The sequence below is a fragment of the Pristiophorus japonicus genome, chromosome 3, assembly GCF_044704955.1.
Source record: "Pristiophorus japonicus isolate sPriJap1 chromosome 3, sPriJap1.hap1, whole genome shotgun sequence".
NCBI lineage: Eukaryota > Metazoa > Chordata > Chondrichthyes > Pristiophoridae > Pristiophorus > Pristiophorus japonicus.
The window spans coordinates 156,728,954-156,753,517 of NC_091979.1; the positions used below are offsets into that span (position 1 = coordinate 156,728,954).

Consider the following 24,564-nt stretch of genomic DNA (forward strand, 5'->3'; position numbering starts at 1 on the left):
CACCATAATTTTGGCTCATGTCCTTGTGAAGCACCTTTTTCTATGTTAGAGATGTTATTTTGTTCAAGTTTCTGAGATGGGCATTCATCACCTGCAATGGCATGTATTTATTTTGCCTCACTTGTAAAATCTGTTGGGGTGTGAATTGAAGTGTGTTTTTACACAATGGGACCAGCTTTAGTGTAGAAGAGAAGGAAAGAAAGACTTGCATTTATATAGCGCCATCCACAACCTTGGGACATCCCAAAGCACTTTACAGTGAAATGCTTTTCGAGTATAGTTACTGCTGTAATGCTGGAAACATGGCAGGAAATTTGCGCACAGCAAGGTCCCACAAACAGCAATGTGATAAAGACCAGATAATCTGTTTTAATGATGTTGGTTGAGGAATAACTACTGGCCAGGAGAACTCCCCTGTGTGATATATTCTTCACAACATCACTAACACACACATTATACAAGATGGTTCTTACTGGAAACTGTCATCATGTGATCTTATCACATGACCCTTTTATTATTATACATCAGGAGTTGCATTACCACAGTAGTCCACTAGAGTGAGCTCTATTACACATCACCCTCCTTAATAAAGAATTAATCATAACAAAATAATCATCATACATAATTTGCATGATTATACACAAAAGATATGTGGCTAGACTTTCGTATTCATTTTCAGCGCTTTTCTCGGCGGTACAGCTGTTTTTTGATGAAAACTGCTCGGCGAAAATTTCCTCTTTATTTTGTAAAGAGTTCCGCTGACATTTTGAAAAGACCATCGGGGAGCAAACCGCCCACGTGCATCTGTGTGCACCACCGAGAAAACTGCCAGGATCTAAGTTTTGCCTCAACGGGGGCCCGTACACACCGCCGAGGAAACTGACCACGAAAAGCTGCTGGAAACAGGGCAGTCGGTGAGTACCCTGCAAAGAAAGGACAGTTAAAAGGTTTTTTAAATTATTTTTAAAATTCTAAAATAGTTAAGTGTTGAGAATGTTTTATAACTTTTGATTTTTTGACTAAGTGAAAAAATATTTTGAGTTTTCCCCCCTCCGTAGGCCCAACTGCAGCCTTGGGCTAAATTTTAAGTACTTACCGTCAATTCCGGTAAGAACTGCCTGTTTCACCGAGAAGCTGCCGAGAATATTGGTGCAAGATCCATTTTCTCGCTGGGCAATATTGTTTACATTTATTATGGAAATTTTCGCCAACATTAGTTGCAGAACGTTAGCGGTGTTTCTGGGTGGCAATCGGGCAGTGAGGAGCTTTAGGGAAAGTTTAGCCCATGGACTTATTGTGCCATATTTACAAATCAAACTTAACCATTGGTTTTCTGTTTCGAAGAGGATACCTTCGCACTCGAACAGAACTTTCCAAACTTATTGTAGAACTTAGACTCATTCTAGGTTGAGCCTGAGGAGAGTTTTTCTCCAAGGGCAACCTTTGATCTATATTTTGACTCTCTACAATTTCAGATTGTTTATCTGCCTGACTCAGACTCAGACTTAAATTGTGACTTTCACTTGGACTTGTTTCTAGCACATCTGATGTAGGATTTGCTGCTGGTACTCTACTTGTAACAGGACTATCTGACTCATCAGAAATAATCGAATCATTCCAACTTTCAACTCCTTTCACATCTGTAGGTAAAATATGATCAATTTAAACAAACCTAACCTGTCCATGATCAAACATCTTGACCAAATATGTGCAAGGAGCACATCTTCCTGGTAACCACTTTAACCATTTATGGTGATGGTTCTTCACTCTCACTGTCAGTACCAATAGTAACCATGTAGGATACATATCACAAGGTGTGCCACCAGTGGGCACAGCAGTGGGAGGCTTGCAGGTTACCTGGCCTAGTATAAAAGGCAGGCCACCAAGTGTGATCCTCACTCTGGAGTTAACAAATAAAGGACTAAGGTCACTACAGTTCAAGTACAACACATCGCATCTAAAGGCACAACAATTGGTGATGAGATTACGAACTTACACGCGAAAATGGCTACCCTTGGTACGTTGCAGCAGTTCGCCGATGGTGAGATTGGGACGCCTTTGTGGAGAGGCTAGAACATTTCTTCACAGCAAACGACCTGGCAGGAGACAACCCGGCCACACTGGCTGATAAGCGCAGAGCTATCTTGCGAACCAGTTGTGGACCCACCGTCTATGGTCTCGTCAGGGACTTGCTGGCACCAGCGAAGACAACGACCAAGACATACAAGGAGCTTGTAACACTGATCTATGAGCAACTCAAGCCCAAGGAGAGCATCCTCACAGCTTGACACCGGTTCTATACCCACCGACGGCCTGAAGGCCAGGAAGTCGCGAAGTACGCCGCAGACCTCAGGAGGCTGGCGGCACCGTGCGAGTTTGGCACCCACCTCAACGAAGTGCTGCAGGTCATTTTTGTCACTGGAATTGGCCATGAGGGCCTTCTTCACAAGCTACTGTCGGTGGATACCACAGTCATACTGCAGAAGGCCATCTCTGTAAACCAGTCATTCATGACCTTGACCTGCGGCTTTAGGCATATGATTCACCCTCAGGACTCAAACCCGGCAAGTACTGTGCACAGAGTGGCGCCATTTAGAGGCTGGACTATAGAGCGCGAACCCTCTCAGGGAAGAGAGAACAGGCCCCCGAGTCCCTTAACTCAGAGTCTGCTGAGGGGGGCTAATCGAGTCGCTCCATGCTGGCGTTGCGGAGGGAATCACAGGGCGCACCAGTGCCACTTTGAAGATTATGTATGCAAAGGTTGCAGCACAAAGGGCCACCTCCAGCAAATGTGTAAGAGAAATATGACTCACTGTGTCGATGAAGAGTCTGCAGATGGCCAGGAATCCAGCGCGGATTATGAATTGATAGGCAGAGAGGCAGACCAGTCCCACGGGGAGGTACATAGCATGTTTACCTGCACCACCGAGTGTTCCCCGCTGCAGATGGAAGTCGAGATAGAGGGCGTTTCAGTCTTCATGGAAGTGGACACGGGGGCGAGCCAGTCAATGATGAATCTAGAAGCCTTTGAGAGACAATCAAGCTGAATGACCCGAGTTGGTCCCAGTTCAGGCAAAGCTGCGCATCTACACCGCTGAAATCATCCCAGTCGTTGGTAGTGTGAATGTAAAGGTACTCCATGATGGTGCGGTGCACAAGTTACCTCTGTGGATTGTTGCAGAGGATGGACCAACGCTGCTCGGCAGGTGGATGGAGAAGATCCATTGGAAATGGGAAGACTTCACCCCTCCAGCGATTGACGCCCTCTGCGCTCAGAGGCAAAGCAAGCCCTCACCTGAGGGTGGACCCAGTCCCGGAGAGCAGACCAGCACGGCACCTGAGGCACAGACCACTCAGCAAGACTGCGTGGAGATGATCCAGCTGAGATGACCTGAACGCACCTTCCAGGCTCCAGTGGCAGGACTCCGGAGGAAGAAAATTGGATCCAAAGGCGACTTCTCAGCTTTGGAGGCAGAACCGGGGAGAAGAGAATCACCGCAGTCGACATCTTGGATGGAGGAAAGATGGCGCCAAAACCACAAGGTGAGGCACTGAAGACAAAGATGGCCGCGGCCAGACCTTGAGGTGCAGCGTTGATGAAGCAACACGTGGCACCAAATGGAGAAGCGGATTGGGGTAAAGCAAGCAAGGCTCTCTTAAAGGAAGCCGGAAACCCACCACAATTAAAGGGACAGTTCCACACACTTAAGCAATGTAATAGTAATTGTAAGTCAGAGGAAAAAGGTGTAATTGATCATGTAAAATGTGCAACTGATAACCTGAATTGTATATACGCAATCAGCGAGGAAAAGTTGCACGATTATGTAAAATGTGTAATTGATGATCTGAACTATGCACATACAACCAGCAAGAAAAGTTGCGTGATCGCAGTCAGACCCACAGTGTGTCCAGTATGAGTAATGAAAAGTTATGTGATGCAGGGTTTCAATTGCACGCAGCCAATGCAGTGGGCAGACACCCATTGGGAGCACGCAGGTCCAGTGAGCTACCCAATGCTGTAGCCTGTGTCCCGGGGACCAGAGTCATGCACCATGGAGTGTGGCCACAAGCAGCCAACACACACGAGCTGCAGAGCAAGTGACCTCAGCAGGGCAACAGCACCGATATTGATACCACGATGCCCCTGATCGGCTCCACCTCTCAGGCACCCGATGGCACCAACTGCCACGAGCTTGAAGGAGCAGACCCCATTGCCATCAAGGCCATTTCCGTAAATATAGGGTCACCCACCACAGTTTCCCCAAAGAGAACCGGCACCATCCAGGATCCCAAACCAAACAACGCCCAGGCCAGCGAGTCAGCAGTTCTCTGTGCACTGCTAGGCGTCAGCTCCTCAGAGAGCAGCAACGACCCAGGGTGCAGAGAAAGGACAGGGAGGTCACAGGCATCTGTGAACCGGCCCGACGCTAGGGACCATGGCAACAGCCCCGAGAGCAGGCTACTCGAGCCAACCAGGTTCCCACTGCCGGCACCGGACACCGAGCCACCACCAGACTGCAGGGACACAAGCCAGCAGCTCCGGAACTAGCTTGTCCTCACGCACCGATCTCTGCATCGACAAGGCATCTAACGTACTTGCCGCACACCGGATCCACAAATATAATGCAAAACCCATTTTCCTGAACTTGAATGTACATGAATGCTAGGAGCCCCTGCCATAATCAATGTGGGGGTGGGGGGAGAGAATGGAGTGGTCAGGGACACACACACAAACAGCAACCACCAGCACGCTACTGCACCAACCACTTAACCCAAGATTGAAATGACCTGCCAAGGGTCAACCAGATAGAGCCCACATAATGCTAAACCCAGAGCACAGTCAATGCAGAGACGATTTGCACTAAAGGCTCAGAAGAGAGTGATGTCATGTATCCTACATGGCTACTGTTGGAACTATCACAAGGTGTGCCACCAGAGGGCACAGCAGTGGGAGACTTGTAGGTTACCTGTACAGGTGTGCCTGGCCTAGTATAAAAGGCAGGCCACCAGGTGTGATCCTCACTCTGGAGTTAACAACAAAGAACTAAGGTCACTACAGTTCAAGTATAACACACTGCCTCGTGGAGTCATTACTCGAGCATCTAAGGACACAACACTCACCTTCTGATTCAATTTCACACTTCTCTCTCTTGCACATGAATCTCTGTCTTGATTGTGCTGTTTGGCTTTAACACGTAAACCTGGTTCATGGCTGTCATTTGAGAAACAACTCATCATCATCATAGGCAGTCCCTCGAATCGAGGATGACTTGCTTCCATGTCAAAAAGGTCAATGAAGGACCTAAAATTCCTGGTCCCGAACTAAATCCTGAAGGGTGGAAGATGCCTGTGCGTGGATTTTTTTAACGTGGGGTGGCCGTTGCACACCAGCCACCACAATGGTTTGACAGAGCTAGGTCTTGGGCCAGTGGCAAGGATTAACCAAGACGACTGGAGACCAGCTCTGTTGCACGGATCTATTGCGCACACATATCGCAGTATGGGCTGGTCCGTGCTGCCCCTGGGCCCTCGCCTCTTCTGGGCCCCGAACTCGCGCCTTTCCTGGGCCCCGAGCACATCGCTCTGCAATCTATCGCCGCTCCTTTGCCCGGACCTCGCCGCTCCTGCTGTACCTGCCCACGCTCCAATCACCGACCTGGATCTTGGCGACATCCCTCTTTACTGTCATTGCTCTCCTGCTCCAGCACGTGCTGCTCCTTGGAGTGGTATGCCACCACGTTGCTCCTTGCGCTCCCCGGCCTGCTCCGATGGTGCTCGCAGGGCGGGGGCCGCTCAGCCTGCATTAATGCATTACAGGCCGCCCAACATGCACCCTCCCTGCTTATCCCTGACGACTATGCTGGTGTTCTACCATCTTTTGGATGAGGCATTAAACCGAGGCCCCATCTGCTGTCTCAGGTAGATGCAAAAGGTCCCATGGCACTATTTTGAAGACGAGCAGGGGAGTTAGCCCCAGTGTCCTGGCCAATATTTATCCCTCAATCAACATAACAAAAACAGATGATCTGGTCATTGTCATATTGCTGTTTGTGGGAGTCTGCTGTGCGCAAGTTGGCTGCCGTGTTTCCCACATTAGGCCCCTTGGGGAAGAGTGACCATAATATGGTGGAATTCTGCATTAGGATGGAGAATGAAACAGTTAATTCAGAGACCATGGTCCAGAACTTAAAGAAGGGTAACTTTGAAGGTATGAGGCATGAATTGGCTAAGATAGATTGGCGAATGATACTTAAGGGGTTGACTGTGGATGGGCAATGGCAGACATTTAGAGACCGCATGGATGAATTAAACAATTGTACATTCCTGTCTGGCGTAAAAATAAAAAAGGGAAGGTGGCTCAACCGTGGTTATCTAGGGAAATCAGGGATAGTATTAAAGCCAAGGAAGTGGCATACAAATTGGCCAGAAATAGCAGCGAACCTGGGGACTGGGAGAAATTTAGAACTCAGCAGAGGAGGACAAAGGGTTTGATTAGGGCAGGGAAAATGGAGTATGAGAAGAAGCTTGCAGGGAACATTAAGACGGATTGCAAAAGTTTCTATAGGTATGTAAAGAGAAAAAGGTTAGTAAAGACAAACGTAGGTCCCCTGCAGTCAGAATCAGGGGAAGTCATAACGGGGAACAAAGAAATGGCAGACCAATTGAACAAATACTTTGGTTCAGTATTCACTAAGGAGGACACAAACAACCTTCCGGATATAAAAGGGGTCAGAGGGTCTAGTAAAGAGGAGGAACTGAGGGGAATCTTTATTAGTCGGGAAATTGTGTTGGGGAAATTGATGGGATTGAAGGCCGATAAATCCCCAGGGCCTGATGGACTGCATCCCAGAGTACTTAAGGAGGTGGCCTTGGAAATAGCGGATGCATTGACAGTCATTTTCCAACATTCCATTGACTCTAGATCAGTTCCTATCGAGTGGAGGGTAGCCAATGTAACCCCACTTTTTAAAAGAGGAGGGAGAGAGAAAGCAGGGAATTATAGACCGGTCAGCCTGACCTCAGTAGTGGGTAAAATGATGGAATCAATTATTAAGGATGTCATAGCAGTGCATTTGGAAAATGGTGACATGATAGGTCCAAGTCAGCATGGATTTGTGAAAGGGAAATCATGCTTGACAAATCTTCTGGAATTTTTTGAGGATGTTTCCAGTAAAGTGGACAAAGGAGAACCAGTTGATGTGGTATATTTGGACTTTCAGAAGGCTTTCGACAAGGTCCCACACAGGAGATTAATGTGCAAAGTTAGAGCACATGGGATTGGGGGTAGTGTGCTGACGTGGATTGAGAACTGGTTGTCAGACAGGAAGCAAAGAGTTGGAGTAAATGGGTACTTTTCAGAATGGCAGGCAGTGACTAGTGGGGTACCGCAAGGTTCTGTGCTGGGGCCCCAGCTGTTTACATTGTACATTAATGATTTAGACGAGGGGATTAAATGTAGTATCTCCAAATTTGCGGATGACACTAAGTTGGGTGGCAGTGTGAGCTGCGAGGAGGATGCTATGAGGTTGCAAAGTGACTTGGATAGGTTAGGTGAGTGGGCAAATGCGTGGCAGATGAAGTATAATGTGGATAAATGTGAGGTTATCCACTTTGGTGGTAAAAACAGAGAGACAGACTATTATCTGAATGGTGACAGATTAGGAAAAGGGGAGGTGCAACGAGACCTGGGTGTCATGGTACATCAGTTACTGAAGGTTGGCATGCAGGTACAGCAGGTGGTTAAGAAAGCAAATGGCATGTTGGCCTTCATAGCGAGGGGATTTGAGTACAGTGGCAGGGAGGTGTCACTACAGTTGTACAGGGCCTTGGTGAGGCCACACCTGGAGTATTGTATACAGTTTTGGTCTCCTAACTTGAGGAAGGACATTCTTGCTATTGAGGGAGTGCAGCGAAGATTCACCAGACTGATTCCCGGGATGGTGGACTGACCTATCAAGAAAGACTGGATCAACTGGGCTTGTATTCACTGGAGTTCAGAAGAGTGAGAGGGGACCTCATAGAAACGTTTAAAATTCTGACGGGTTTGGACAGGTTGGATGCAGGAAGAATGTTCCCAATGTTGGGGAAGTCCAGAACCAGGGGTCACAGTCTAAGGATAAGGGGTAAGCCATTTAGGACCGAGATGAGGAGAAACTTCTTCACCCTGGAACCTGTGGAATTCTCTACCACAGAAAGTAGTTGTGGCCAATTCACTAAATATATTCAAAAGGGAGTTAGATGAAGTCCTTACTACTCGGGGGATCAAGGGGTATGGCGAGAAAGCAGGAAGGGGGTACTGAAGTTTCATGTTCAGCCATGAACTCATTGAATGGCGGTGCAGGCTAGAAGGGCTGAATGGCCTGCTCCTGCACCTATTTTCTATGTTTCTATGTTTCTATTTCATTGGCTATAAAGCGCTTTGAGTCATCTGGTGGTCATGAAAGGCGCGATATAAAATGCAAATCTTTCTTTTCTCTACCAGGTATGATGGGTATTATGATTAGTAATCAGAAAATTTGCTAGTTTGTCGTCCAATGACAACTGTCATTTATTTGGATTTCGATTCAACATTTGCTTGATGAAGGCACATTTTACAATTTGTCCTGTGCGCTCTGCTGCATCATTTGAAGCAGGCTGGTACGGTGGAACTTTGGTATGTTTCACACCGTTTCTGCTCGTGAACTGTGCGAATTCTTCTGAACAAAATTGTGGCCCATTATCAGACTAATATGTCCTTACTATACAGTACAAATGCATACGAGGCCCATTTTGGACAGAAGGTCACTCTGACCAGTAACCTTTATTTGCCAGCACTGAAGTGGAGAAGATGGGTGGAGTTTCCCCTTTTATACCTGAAAGTCCAGGTTAGGAGTGTCTCCCACAAGTTCACCACCTAGTGGTCAGTGTTCTCACGGTGTACAACTTCGGTCAGTTTATACATGGATTACAATGATAGTTGAATACATGACACAGACACAATTTCTTCTGGTTGGAAATATGCAGTGTAAGTGGTTTTGCCCTTGGTGCTTTTGAATCACCCCTCTTACAAGCGTTCTAGACACCAGAATTATAGTCGTGAACAGTAACATACAGTCATAGACAGATCTTTTCGGTCTCCACCGTCAAAATGCTTTTATTCAAGTTAAAGCACACACCTGTATCCAGTAAAAACACACCATGGTAGTGTAAAACAGACAAACACAGTGTAACACAAAGTCTGGCCCATCTAAGCAGGCCCCAACGTGAAGTACCCGCATCTAAAACACCCCTGCCCGGATTCAAAATTACACCACTGGATCTGTCCAAAAAAAGATGGGCATACGCTTATGATCCTTGCAAAAACCTCCCCACTAAAACCCCTAAACATGGTTGGAACACACGACACTCTCTCACACTATGTGGTGGTTTTAAAAATGCATGGGTTAGGATAAATATTCACTATTGTGTTCCTAACACAGATGAGGCTGCACACAGGGAGGTTAAAGTAACAGTGACCTCAGTCTTTAATAAGACACTCCCGAGTGAGGAACAGGCCTTCGGGGCCGGCTTATATACAGTGCTCCCAAGGGATGCTGGGATCCCTTGGGACTTCAGGGGATGAGCTCCCTGGTGACGGAACGTGGGAGTGCATGCTTTACAGATACACAACATCACTCCCCCCCCCAAAGTCAAAGTGAAAACTATTTACAAGGTGAAGCAGTCTAGAGCTTTTCCTTCCCTGCTGGACCGCCTCGGTACAAATGTCTGTTCTGGTGTGTTGGCTGTGCCCTCGTTGGCTGGCGTGTTGTTGGCCCTGCAGGGCTGCTAGGTGAGCCTGGCCTTGCTGGGCTGTTGGGCATGATGGGTTTGATTTCCTGGTCGACGTGGTGTCGTTGATCCTTTGGGTGTGTGTTGTGGGCACGAAAAAGGTGGTGTCTGCTGTGGGTTGTTCAGGACAGCTTGTGAACCGCAGCCTCGTTTGGTCCAGGTGCTTTCTTCAAATTTGTCCATTGTCTAGTTTGACTACAAACACCCTATTCATTTCTTTAGCTATCACCGTGCCTGCGATCCACTTGGGACCATGTCCATAGTTGAGCACATACACAGGGTCATTCAGATCAATTTCCTGTGAAACCAATCTGTGGTATTCAAGTCAGCTTCCCAGTCGAAATAGCAAGGCTCTTTTTGCTCGTAGGTGGTGTTTCTTGTCTCCATGCCAGATGGAGTGCTCAGTCCTTGTGCGTTGAATGACGCAAGCAGGCGTAGAAGAGGGGAGAGAGAGAAAGAGAGAGAGATAGCTGCAACTGCCATCTCTTATACTTACAAAAAGCTTCTTCTCACGCCAAAAGTTCAACTGTTCTTCCCCTGAGGCTGTGCAAATGAAAGAGCAAACTCAAGTCTTTGGCCTGTTCCTTTGTCAACTGGGCTGTACCTCGATGTATGGCTCCAACTGGGCTGTACCTCGATGTGTGGCTCCAACTGGGCTGTACCTCGATGTATGGCTCCAACTGGGCTGTACCTGGATGTATGGGTCCAACTGGGCTGTACCTCGATGTATGGCTCCAACTGGGCTGTACCTCGATGTATGGCTCCATCTGGGCTGTACCTCGATGTGTGGCTCCAACTGGGCTGTACCTCGATGTGTGGCTCCAACTGGGCTGTACCTCGATGTGTGGCTCCAACTGGGCTGTACCTCGATGTATGGCTCCAACTGGGCTGTACCTCGATGTGTGGCTCCAACTGGGATGTACCTCGATGTGTGGTTCCAACTGGGCTGTACCTCGATGTGTGGCTCCAACTGGGCTGTACCTCGATGTATGGCTCCAACTGGGCTGTACCTCGATGTATGGCTCCAACTGGGCTGTACCTCGATGTGTGGTTCCAACTGGGCTGTACCTCGATGTATGGCTCCAACTGGGCTGTACCTCAATGTATGGCTCCAACTGGGCTGTACCTCGATGTATGGCTCCAACTGGGCTGTACCTCGATGTATGGCTCCAACTGGGCTGTACCTCGATGTGTGGCTCCAACGAGTCTGTGGTCGAATAGCTTTTCTTTGCCTTTCGATGGCCTGAACACGGGCCACTTTACTTAATGTCTCACTGATTGCAAGACAAAGGACCTGTCCATCAACCATTCCTGCTATTGATTCCTTGTCCACCTGATGTATTCCTGTGGGGCATGTATGGACCTGTCCCAAGTCCATGCTGTCTTCTCTCTGCAGTAACAGAAAATGTGTCCAAGAAATGTCCAAAAGTTTATGCTGATGTTTTTGCCAAATTCGTACAGCAGAAAACAATCTTCGCAAATTGTCCAGTGTTCTACTTGTTATTTTCCACATTCGAAACACGTCGATACTCTTTGAATGACTATCAATCACTATGAACAATTGTTGTTCTTCTAGTGCAGCAAAATCTACATGTAACCTTTTCCACACCCTGGGAGGCCATTTCCATGACTGTAATGGTACCGATGGTAGTTTTATGCTTACCGATTAACATGTTGTACACTGCCTAACGATGCACTCTATCTTTATCTAGACCTGGCAACCATAAGTAACTGCATGCAAAACTCTTGGTCAAGCACATTCCCAGGTGCTGGTCATTAAGATTTGGACCTGAACTTATTTGGGATAACTACTCTTGCACCCCATATGATACAATCTTTATCCACTGATACTTCATTCCTACGAATGAAGTATGGACTAATATCTTCCTCTGATATCTGGTTTGGCCAGCCATTTGCTATGTAACCTTTGACATAACTGGGTCACGTTTGACTGCTCTACCAAACTTCAGCTGTAACAAGCATTTCATCAATATATGAAAAATAGAACACTTCTTCCCTATTGGGTGTAACTTGTGATGGGGATGGCAACCTGGACATATCTGCATTACTGTGATCACCAGCATTACTGTGATCAGCTGATCGTCTGTACTCAATGTCATCTGTATATGCTGACAAAATCAAAGCCCATCTCTGTATTCGGGCTGCAGCTAATGTTGGAACTAGGGACTTTGGATGGGGGATTGCTGTCAGGGGCTTATGGTCAGTAATTATGGTAAAGATATGATCATACAAGTACTTGTGGAACTTCTTGACCTCAAAAATCAATGCGAAAGCTTCTCTTGCGATGTGCTCATAATTATACTCACTGGCACTGAGCGTGCGTGAAGCAAAAGCAATTGGTCTCTCTTCCCCACTAACTCGTACATGAGCTCACTGCCCCAACTCTCTACGGAGAGGCATCACATGCTAGCTGGATCTCCTTCAATACGTCATAGTGAACTAACATGGTACTCGCTACCAATTGTCTTTTACACTCTTTGGATGCTGCATTGCATTCTTCTGACCACTTCCAATGGCTCTGTTTTTTCAACAGCTCATTCAGTGGTTATAACACTAGCCAAATTTGGTAGGAACTTCCCATAATAGTTCAAAAGATCCCAAAATGATCGAAGTTCAGTGACATTCTTGGGAGTGGGTGCATTTCTGATTGCATCCAGTTTTTCCTAGGTTGGATGTAAAGCATCTTTATCTACTCTGTGCCCCAAGTAGTCCACTGAGATACCTCACACTTGTGAGCAGTCACTGTACTCTGCTTCTCTAGCCGTTTGAGCACTTGACTCAATACATTATTATGTATTTGCCTGTTTGGTACTGAAATGAGTATGTCATCTAAATAACATACTACCCCTTCAATGCCTTGCAAAATCTAGTTCGTCATCCTTGCGGGGGCAGAAGACACTCCAAATGGTAGCCTAATAAATTGATATAGGCCTAGATGAATATTTATAGTGAAACATGATTTGTACTCATCTAGCTCAAGTTGCAAGTAAACATTTGTCAGATCTGACTTTGAGAACGCCTGTCAGTATTGTTAACAAATCTACATTTGGCAAGGTATTGGGTAGATTATCCTCTAAAACCTGGTTTACGGTTAATTTATAATCACCACACAACCTTACCATCTGACTTAGGTACAACAATGGGTGTAGCCCAATTATTAGATCGACCTTAGAGATAATGTTCTCAATTTCTAGTCTTTTGAGTTGTGCTCAACTTTCTCCTTGAGTGCGTATGGTATGGGACGTGGTTTGCAGTAAACTGGTCTTGCGTCCTTCTACACTCTGACACTCGCCTTGAAGCCTTGGATCGGACTGCCTGTTTTGTGGAACACCTTCGGATACTGCTTGATGACGTCATCTTTTGATGCAAATTTTGTTTCCACACAAAAAATCTCATTCCAATCCAGCTTCAGTAATCCCAAATAATTTCTACCCATCAGGCTTGTCTCTTGCCACTACTATGAGAGGCAAGCTCTGAAACTGATCCTTGTATTTTACCAGTATGGTGATATGTCCTACAACAGGAAAATTGGTCTCCAGAGTAGACTCACAGCTCTATCGTCAATTTCTCCAGTGGAAAATCACAAAACTTGCCGAGTTATAGTGATTCCGGTATTTGGATCCGTTCCTCCCCCTCAAATGATAAAAATTGGACTATTGAATATAAAAACTCAGAACTGCATCCCAGCTTGCAAAATATTGCAGCTAAACCATCAGACATCATAAAGGACTATGATACAGGATATGTGCCATTGACCTAAATCACCAGACAATGGCAGCGGAAGAGAGATATTCACACCTTCAATCATTTCCTGTCTGAAAAGATACAGGAACATTCATATATTCATTTACCTTAAGAGCTTACATTGGTTCCTGGACTGTGGCTCCAGAAAAGCTAGTATCAGGGTAGGCCTAGACAATGGACCAGACCCTGATCCATTTGCATATGAATGCTACTGGAAACCAACAGTTAAGTCACCTTGGAAAGGTTACTTTGTAAAGGACCTCACCCTACAGACAGGCGGGGGCCAAGGTAATCATCGACAATGACTCGAGCTGAGGAATAATTAGCCATCAAGAGTTCACATTTGATGCAGCCTTCATGTCAAATCTGTTCCAAGATTGCAAGTTGGTTTTTGGTATAAAGAAGACCCATTTTCGAAGGAAAAGGGCTCAGCAGTACAGAAGCAGTACAGGAACAGCAACAGATGCCAGCCAGTCTTCGGGACACAAGCTGCTACCAAGGAAAGGGTCTACAGTCAACCTCAGAAGACAGCTGAGGAATTGTTGATTGTATGTTTTGTTCCAGCCAAATCATAGAAGGGTTGTGTGTTTGGGTCTGGGTAACTTTATATGTAATAGTCAAATCGCGAATGAGTTTAACTTTGTCAGGTTGTGCCAATGCAAATGACCTTTTCGCAGGGGTTTGTATTCTGGGTTTGTTAGTCCCACATAGATCATAGTAATTTATACTAGGGAAGTAATTGTATGTTCAATAAAACAAACTAATCTTGGTTGAGCCAAAAACCCTCTGCCGTGTGTAATTTTGTTCTTATAAATCCTGACGTCAAAAAACCGCGTAACTGTGAATTTAGTAATCCTTACAGGTACTATGCTCATGGATGCACCAATGTCGATTTCCATGGGTATTCTGGTTCCTGCAATGTCTACTTGGATGACAATACATCACGAATCACTGTTAGATACCCTCATGCTCCTGATGACGTGTATCTCCAGAACCTCCTCGTCCTGTTGCTTCTCTTCAATGCTATGTAGTCTCTGGAATTTTTTTTACTTATAGCATTGATAGTTGCTTTACTCTTCAGTTGGCATGCCTTCGCAAGATGCCCAGTTTACTTGCAGTAGAAACACTCTGCCTTCACATGTAGACAGCTTTGAGCAATGTATTGTCCCAGGCATTGATAGCACGACTTTAATGCACTATTACCGTGGCCAGTTGCTGAGGTCTTGGGGCCCAACTGACTTTTACTTTTAAACTGCAGGTGATTCACCTTGGCTATCGGATGACTGGAAATGATGCAAAATTCTCGGGAGTATTGGTCGGCCATATCCATCGACATAGCTATCTGACAAGCTAAATCAAAGATCAAGTTAGAGGTTGTCAACAAATTTCTTCTGATTACTTCATTTTTCATCCCACAAACAAAGCGGTCATGCAATGCTCGGTCCTGAAAGTTTCTGAAATGACAATGAATGGATTACTTTTTTAAAGGTAAAATGTACTCACTGATACCCGTGTCAATGAATTGATCGTGTATTCCAAAATTTTCAGTAAATTCCAGGGGCTCAGGACTGTAGTGCTGTTCTAACTTGGTTAGGCTCTGTCAGTGGCATGTCCTTTGGCTTGACAGGAACCAACAAATTTTTCAGGGTTTCATATATCTCGGGGCCCACTTCAGTCAAGAAAATAGCCAGTTTTCTTTCTAAAACCACCCAGTTATGGTTTTCATCATCAGTGGCTTTGACGATACTATTCGCAGTAAAAAACATTTCTAGTCACTCCACATATGTTCCGATTTCCATTGTGACCGAGACACTCACCCAAGCATCCTATTATTCTCATAGATAGAGCCACCTGGACTCTGAATTCAGCCAAGTGTGCTTGTAATTTACCTTGGATTTTTAGCTGTTCTGCAAAACAAAGAACCTCTCAAAGTCTCTGTTGGTTGGCTGGATGATCCACCAACCAAAATTTCAGCTAGGGAATCCGATTATCCTATCCTCATCGCCAATGTGATATATTCTTTACGACATCACTCACATTACATAAGATGGATCTTACTGGAGACTATCATGTGACCTTGACACATGACTCTTTTATTATACATCAGGAGTTGCATTACCATAGTAGTCCATTAGGTGGAGCAGTAGTCCACTAGAGGGAGCTCTAATACATTTCTTTGAAATAGTACCATGAGATCTTTGGCGTCTCTTTTAGGGCCTCTTTTAATCATTAATTCCTCATCTGAAAGATGGCACCTCAGTACTGCACTGGAGAGTCAGCCTAGATTATCTGCTCAAGTCTCTGGAGTAGGACTTGAACCCACAAGTTTCTGCCTCAGAAGCGAGATTGCTATCACTTAGCCAGATGACAAGTTTGCAAGTTGATCTAAAAGCTTTCCTGGGTTAAATTCAACAAGGCTCGATGGATGGTAACATTTCTTGGTCACAAGGTCACAGAGCTTTGTGACAGGAAAAATAATTCTTGCAAAAAGAACTTTGATTCCAATGCAAGGTTTTTCAAAATTTGTTCTTGAGATATGGGGGACACTGGCAAGGCAGTATTTATTGCCCATCCCTCAGGGGCCAGAGGGCATTGAATCAATCACATAGTATTGAACTGGAGTCACATGTAGATCGGACTGGGCAGGACTGATCAGGATTTCAATTAAACCAGTTTGCAACAGCTTTCATGGTCATTTTCTGATCATAGCTGAGAATTTTTAGATTGCATTTCACAACATACTGTGACAGCATTCTGAATTCATGGCCTAGAAATTGGATTGTGTAGCTGCAGGCGCAGCAAGGCCTACTATGGGCCCAAAATGGTGGACAGGAAGGCTGCACATACTTCTTTCCAGAAGTGTGTCGATCACCATATTGTCAAAGGACAAATAAAAAGTGTCCTTTACCCACACCTGAAGCAGGTGTTAGGCCCTTTGCATATGGAAATAAGGAGCCTAATGCTTGCTTGAGGTCCCATCTCCAAGATTGGTTTGCCTTCAGGCAGCCAGCACCATCGCTGGCACTCAAGGACACCAGCCCTCGGGACTGCTGGCAATAAAGAAGGTAAGTAACTTACCTGAATATGAAGCAGGAGTACTCCTCCCGACCTCACATTAATACTGATCGCCGGTGATGATGCTCCCGTTCCCATCCCCTGACATTGAGATCCTCGATTGCCCACAGTCTCGACACCCAGTCTGCAATATCCTTCGCCTGGTCCCCGAGACTGCTGGACCTCGACTCGGGTCCTGATCCTTGACCGAGGCCCCAATTCCGCATGCTGCTGCCAACTGTCGCTACCCCCTTCCAGTCACTGATTGCTCTCCGCTGCCCCCTGCCGCCCACCTTCCGAGGCCTGCGATCAACCAGTGCGGGGAAGAACAGCGTCAGTGACAGTCTGGGGTCAGCGGCCTACAAAGGCCCAGCGGCAGTCGGTGAGTGAGCAGTGCGGGGAGGAGGGACAAGAAATCAAAAAGTGACGTCACAGCCAAGTTGGTAAGTGGTTGGTTGATTGGTTGGTGAGTATATCTTTTTGATTTTGTGTTCTCATAGAGAAGAGGATAAATTACTAAATAGCTGTTTCGTGTGTGTAGTGGGAGTCAGTGTTTTTGCTGGGTAATTTAAGGGTAACTAGTGGGATGGCAGGGCAGCTCGTTCAAACGGACTGCAATACCTGTGCCATGTGGGAATTCCTGGATGCTTCCCGCAACGGGGATGACCACATGTGCAGGAAGTGTCTCCAGCTCCTCCAACTCGAGCGCCGAGTCTCGGAGCTTGAGCACGGACTGGAGGCACTGAGGAGCATCCGAGAGAATGAGAGATACGTGGATAGCTCGTTTCAGGTGTTGGTCACACCACAGATTAAAAGGGTACAGAAGGATAGGGAATGGGTGACCATCACACACAAGAGTATGGCGCGGCAGGCAATGCAGGAGTCCCCTGAGGCTATCCCGCTCTCCAACCGGTACTCTATTCTGACTACTGGCGAGGGCGGTGATGTCTCTGGAGAGTGCAGCCAGGGCCAAGTCCACAGCACCGTGGGTGGCTCAGCTGCACAGGGGGGGAGGAAGAAGACGGGATGGGCTATAGTGATAGAAGATTCAATAGTTAGGGGAGCAGATAGGCGCTTCTGTGGCAGCAAAAGTGACATCAGGATGGTGTGTTGCCTCCCTGGTACAAGGGTCAATGATATAATTGAGTAACTGCAGGGCATTCTGGGGAGGGAAGGGGAACAGCCAGTAGTTGTGGTCCACATTGGTACCAACGACATAGGTAGAAAGAGGGGTGAGGTCCTGAAAGCTAGGAGTAAGATTGAAAGCCTCAAAGGTGGTAATCTCGGGATTACTGCCAGTGCCACGTACTAGTGAGGGTAGAAATAGGAAGACTAGTCAGATAAATACGTGGCTGGCGCATTGGTGTAGGAGGGAGGTCTTTAGTTTCCTGAACAATAGGGACCGCTTCTGGGGTAGGTGGGACATTACAAGTCGGACAGGTTACACCTCAACAGAGACGGGACCAATGTTCTCGTGGGTGGTTTTGATAGTGCAGTTGGGAGGGCTTTAAACTAGCTTGGCAGGGGGATGGGAACCCAGGAGAGGGCTCTGAGCTAGTTAGAGTGGGTGAGAGCTCAGATGAACAGAACCCCAAGAAAGAATGCAAAAGGCAGGAGGCAACAGAGCAGAGTAGCACTGGGGTAAGTGTAAACCACAAGGTGATAGGAAGGGACAATATGTATGAATATAAAGGGGCTGCAGGAGGGGTCAAAACTAAAAATCATGGTTTAAAAACTAGTATTAAAACACTTTACCTAAACGCACGCAGCATTCAAAATAAAGTAAATGAGTTGACGGCACAAATCATTACAAATGGGTATGATTTGGTGGTCATTACAGAAACGTGGTTGCAGGATGGCCAAGACTGGGAATTAAACATACAGGGGTATCTGACAATTTGGAAAGACAGACAAGAAGGGAAAGGAGGTGGGGTAGCTCTGTTAATAAAGGATGATATCAGGGCAGTTGTGAGAGACGATATTGGCTCTAATGAACAAAATGTTGAATCATTGTGGGTGCAGATTAGAGATAGTAAGGGGAAAAAGTCACTGGTGGGCGTAGTTTATAGGCCCCCAAATAATAACTTCATGGTGGGGTGGACAATAATCAAGGGAATAATGGAGGCATGTGAAAAAGGAACGGCAGTAATCATGAGAGATTTTAACCTACATATCGATTGGTCAAATCAAATCGCACGGGGTAGCCTTGAGGAGGAATTCATAGTTTGCATATGGGATTGTTTCTTAGAACAGTATGTTACAGAACCTACAAGGGAGCAAGCTATCTTAGATCTGGTCCTGTGTAATGAGACAGGAATAATAAACGATCTCCGAGTAAAAGATCCTCTCGGAATGAGTGATCACAGTATGGTTGAATTTGTAATATAGATTGAGGGTGAGGAAGTAGTGTCTCAAACGAGCATACTATGCTTAAACAAAAGGGACTACAGTGGGATGAGGGCAGAGTTGGCTAAAGTAGACTGGGAACACAGACTAAACGGTGGCACAATTGAGGAACAGTGGATGACTTTTAAGGAGCTCTTTCAACAAAAATATATTCCAGTGAAAAAGAAGGGCGGTAAGAGAAGGAATAACCAGCCAAGGAAATAAAGGAGAGTATCAAATTAAAAACCAATGCATATAAGGTGGCCAAGGTTAGTGGGAAACTAGAAGATTGGGAAAATTTTAAACGACAGCAAAGAATAACTAAGAAAGCAATAAAGAAAGGAAAGATAGATTACGAAAGTAAACTTGCGCAGAACATAAAAACAGATAGTAAAAACTTTTACCGATATATAAAACAGAAAAGAGTGACTAAAGTAAATGTTGGTCCCTTAGAAGATGAGAAGGGAGATTTAATAATGGGAAATGTAGAAATGGCTGAGACCTTAAACAATTATTTTGCTTCGGTCTTCAGAGTGGAAGACACAAAAACCATGCCAAAAATTGCTGGTCATGGGAATGTGGGAAGGGAGGACCTTGAGACAATCACTATCACTAGTGGGGTAGTGCTGGACAGGCTAATGGGACTCAAGGTAGACAAGTCCCCTGGTCCTGATGAAATGCATCCCAGGGTATTAAAAGAGATGGCGGAAGTTATAGCAGATGCATTCGTTATAATCTACCAAAATTCTCTGGACTCTGGGGAGGTACCATCAGATTGGAAAGCAGCTAATGTAATGCCTCTGTTTAAAAAAAGGGGCAGACAAAAGGCAGGTAACTATAGGCCAGTTAGTTTAACATCTGTAGTGGGGAAAATGTTTGAAGCTATCATTAAGGAAGAAATAGTGGGATATCTAGATAGGAATAGTGCAATCAAGCAGAGGCAACATGGATTCATGAAGGGGAAATCATGTTTAACTAATTTACTGGAATTCTTTGAGGATATAACGAGCATGGTGGATTGAGGTGTACCGATGGATGTGGTGTATTTAGATTTCCAAAAGGCATTCGATAAGGTGCCACACAAAAGGTTACAGCAGAAGATAAAGGTACACGGAGTCAGAGGAAATGTATTAGCATGGATCGAGAATTGGCTGGCTAACAGAAAGCAGAGAGTCGGGATAAATGGATCCTTTTCGGGTTGGAAATCGGTGGTTAGTGGTGTGCCACAGGGATCGGTGCCGGGACCACAACTGTTTACAATATACATAGATGACCTGGAAGAGGGGACGGAGTGTAGTGAAACAAAATTTGCAGATGACACAAAGATTAGTGGGAAAGCGGGTTGTGTCGAGGACACAGAGAGGCTGCAAAGAGATTTAGATAGGTTAAGCGAATGGGCTGAGGTTTGGCAGATGGAATACAATGTCGGAAAATGTGAGGTCATCCACCTTGGAAAAAAAAACAGTAAAAGGGAATATTATTTGAATGGGGAGAAATTACAACATGCTGCAGTGCAGAGGGACCTGGGGGTCCTTGTGCATGAATCCCAAAAAGTTAGTTTGCAGGTGCAGCAGGTAATCAGGAAGGTGAATGGAATGTTCGCCTTCATTGCGAGAGGGATGGAGTACAAAAGCAGGGAGGTCCTGCTGCAACTGTACAGGGTATTGGTGAGGCCGCACCTGGAGTACTGCGTGCAATTTTAATCACCTTACTTAAGGAAGGATATACTAGCTTTGGAGGGGGTACAGAGACGATTCACTCGGCTGATTCCGGAGATGAGGGGGTTACCTTATAATGATAGATTGAGTAGACTGGTTCTTTACTCGTTGGAGTTCAGAAGGATGAGGGGTGATCTTATAGAAACATTTAAAATAATGAAAGTGAAAGACAAGATAGAGGCAGAGAGGTTGTTTCCACTGGTCGGGGAGACTAGAACTAGGGGGCACAGCCTCAAAATACGGGGGAGCCAATTTAAAACCGAGTTGAGAATGAATTTCTTCTCCCAGAGGGTTGTGAACCTATGGAATTCTCTGCCCAAGGAAGCAGTTGAGGCTAGCTCATTGAATGTATTCAAATCACAGATAGCTAGATTTTTAACAAATAAGGGAATTAAGGGTTATGGGGAGCGGGCGGGTAAGTGGAGCTGAGTCCACGGCCAGATCAGCCATGATCTTGTTGAATGGCGGAGCAGGCTCGAGGGGCTGGATGGCCTACTCCTGTTCCTAATTCTTATGTTCTTATGTTCTTATAACCACCGAGAGCTCAGTTAAATTAAATATTAATTAATGCATTTTTCATTGGGCAGTATCTCAGAAAACAAACTGCAGAGATTACTGTAGCAAAGTGTTCAAAAAAGACATCAGGACTTACCAGCTGTCAAATTTCCTTTGAGGTTCCACTGGTCTCACTGTGGGAGATTGACAGAACCCTCCAGGAAGACTCAGTGGCTTTCGGTCTCCACTGTTTCTAGGAGATTCCTCTTTGCCTTGTAAGGGTTTGAACTGCTGTCTATTCCTTAAAATGTAATTAATGGCTAGGGGAGCAGAGCCAGTGGCAGAGACCTTACGCCAGGAGTAGCCACTCTTTAGGTTCATTTGAGACCTTGTGTATCAGTGAAGGTTGGAAAGGTACATTGGTCTCCAGATGTGGGCAAATATGGACCCCACAACTAGGGTGCAGGACAGGACAGCAGCCTGCACACCCAAGGAAGAAAATTAAAAGAAAAAAAATGTTTTTGCAGTTGGGCTCCTTCCTAAGGGGGCCGAGAAGATGATGAAGATCGTTGTGGGGTCTGGACACCCAAGGGTGAGTGCAGGTCAACGTTTCTGGGTGCATGGGGCAGATGAGTGTCAGATGTTCTGCTAGTGACTTGCCCCCTGCTAATTAGATTCCCTCACATGACCCCACAAACCCTGCTGGGATCAGCGCTGGAGGGCACCCATCGGTGCTATCCCAGCATAATGGCAGGATTGGGGCCCTAGAGATTCCGGTCCCACAACTTAAAGATGATAAAAAATACATTTTCCTCTCAATATTTTGGCATATGTTGAGCTGAATACATTAGTTTAGAATTCATTGTAAAGCATATCATGCTCTCTTATTTCACTGTGCAAATTGGAAGAGAGCAGGCCACTGAAAATGATAAGCTTATTTAAACAAAAATTGCAATACTGATGCTTGCACTTCAGTTGCAATGTTTAAAAAAAAAACAATCCCTCCTTTCTGTGTTGCAGTGAATGGAAAGATTGAGCGAGACAGGAAGGAGAATATTGGCAGAGCCTAGGGAAGGGCTGCATTTGGCAGCTGTGTGCTCTGCTTGCACACACTGATAAACGTAGGGAAATTCTTCCAAGAGGGCAGAGCTAGTGCTTGTCCTAACTACTTTGCCGGCTGAATTGAGTGCTTCATTCACAACAGCCTTTGGATATTTTAGGCTGTGCACCACCAGCCAATCCAGATGATCTTTATTATCTACCACAACAGAAGTACCAAACGGCTTTCCCTTGAGGTAAAGTAAGCTTAACTATTGCCACAGAGTCATACAGTCGTTTTCAAATTTACTTTCAACTGACCTACCCTGAATTTCCAGGGAGTTCAAATATGTACAGGAATTGATTAAATTCTGTATGCCTTAGAAAAAGAAAAGCTTTTGCCTGAGTGTCTCTTGTTTGCCGAAGCATTTGACTTCTTACATGTATCTGATTCTTGGAAGCATTCTTTAAGTTAGGGCTGTTGCCCTCTCCTTAAGAGGAATCATTTCCTGCAGAACTGACAGGGATACCCAAACGTCTCGGAAGCCCAGTTTGTCTTGCTTTGTGGATCTGGCTGCAATTCTGAAAGCAGAGGTTGCTTGAAGCAGGGGCTTGTGCAGGGTAGCAGTGGCAGGCAGTATGGTGCAGACTGCCGACAGCTTGCTATTTTACAGCTCCAGTATAATTTGGTATGAACGGTTAGTGAATTCCGACGAATCTCTTTGCTGCTGGTGGAGGTAGATAACTAAATCCAGTGACTGTGCTAGGGTGCCATATGTTTCAAACACTGCACTGTACACAACTTGGATGCAGTAATGCAATTTTTATATTATATTATATATGAAATTAATTGAGAGCCGACAGTGGTTGGGCTAAAGACCTCTAACCGTTCAATCATTGAGTTCAACCCAGACTTTATTTTATTGACAGAATTGATGTCTACCCTTTTACTGCTTTTTTAAAAAAGTGCTAGCTTTGTGTACATTTATATATTTTATAAATTAAATATTTTCGAGACACTCATTTTGCACTGTGTGCTGGCTTTGTTCTGTTCACACAACTGACAGTCATAGTCCAGAGTGAGCAAAGCTATTCTTGTGGTTCTTAAGGTAGCCTGTAGCAACTATGAAATGTTCTGATCGGCACATTCACTTTCTCCAAATTCCAGTCGCATTTGTGATTTTTATTATTGCAGTATTTATGACCAGTTCAAAACATAAAATATTGCATAAACTATATTATAGTCGCTGGATTTTTAAGTAAAACTGTGTAAAGTTGATCAATTGCTGGTTGATGTTGCATAATATTATTATACACCATAATGGAAAGAAACGTCAGTCAGGGAAAGAAGTAGACCAGAGAGAAGACAGTGTCAATTTATGTTAATAACTTCAAAATGATTTCAGATGCTGCATAAAGATTAGGACTGCTGGGTTATTTCCAGACGTTCCATTATATTGAGTGTCCTTAATTTATACACTGGCTTTTATAGATCCAGATGACATTGATTTTTAGTCAGGCTTTTAACACTTTAAACATAGACTACATGTACAACATTAATATGCAACTTCCTGAGCCCGTAATGCAATTTTTCTAATTCTCTTCAAAGACAATGTCAGACAATTTTAAGCATCAGTGATAAAGTATTGCGTTTTTTGTTTCTCTTGGCTCTGAGTACAAAACTGGGAAATGTAATATTGTTTGCACTCTAATCATGCTGATGGAGTCAAGATGGTAACCAGTAATGTGGTCAGGATATGATTAGGGATGAGCCACATGTGCATAGCCAATGGAACACAAAGATCCACAGACTGAGAGGTGATACACTGGAGCATTGTATCTGTGTGCCATACAGAAATATAATGCATTTATATAACACCTTTCACAACCTCAGCATGTCTCAAAGCAATTTACATCCAATTAAGTACTTTTGAACTGTAGTCAATGTTGTTCTATAGAAAACGCAGCAGCCAACAAGCGCACAGCAAGGTCCCACAAACAGCAATATGATAATGACCAGATAATCTGTTTTTAGATGTTGGTTGGGGGATAAATATTGGGGAGAATTCCCCCACTTTTCTTCAAAACAATTGTCCACCTGAGAGAGCAGATGGGGCCTCGGTTTAATGTCTCATCTGAAAAAGCTCCTTCAGTTTTGCACTAGAGTGCCAGCCTAGACTTTGTGCTCAAGTCCCTGGAGTGGCACTTGAATCCACCAACTTTTGACTCAGAGGAGAGAGTGATACCTGTAATATACATTGCTCCACCCAGTAGACTACTGTGGTAATGCAGCCATTGCTGT

The 24,564-nt window shown here is 45.2% G+C and overlaps 1 protein-coding gene across 4 annotated transcripts in view; it reads left to right on the forward strand.

Moving 5' to 3' along the window:
* Nucleotides 1–24,564, forward strand: part of LOC139259954 (SPATS2-like protein) — a 398,117-nt gene that overhangs the window by 27,146 nt on the left and 346,407 nt on the right. For 2 of the 4 annotated variants that reach the window (XM_070875948.1, XM_070875946.1), the window contains exon 1: nucleotides 22,375–22,519. The exons of the other annotated variants lie outside the window; for them this stretch is intronic. The gene's annotated coding sequence lies outside the window, so the exon portion shown is untranslated. Of the gene's footprint in view, nucleotides 1–22,374; nucleotides 22,520–24,564 lie in introns of those variants that run through there. 4 annotated transcript variants of the gene reach the window in all.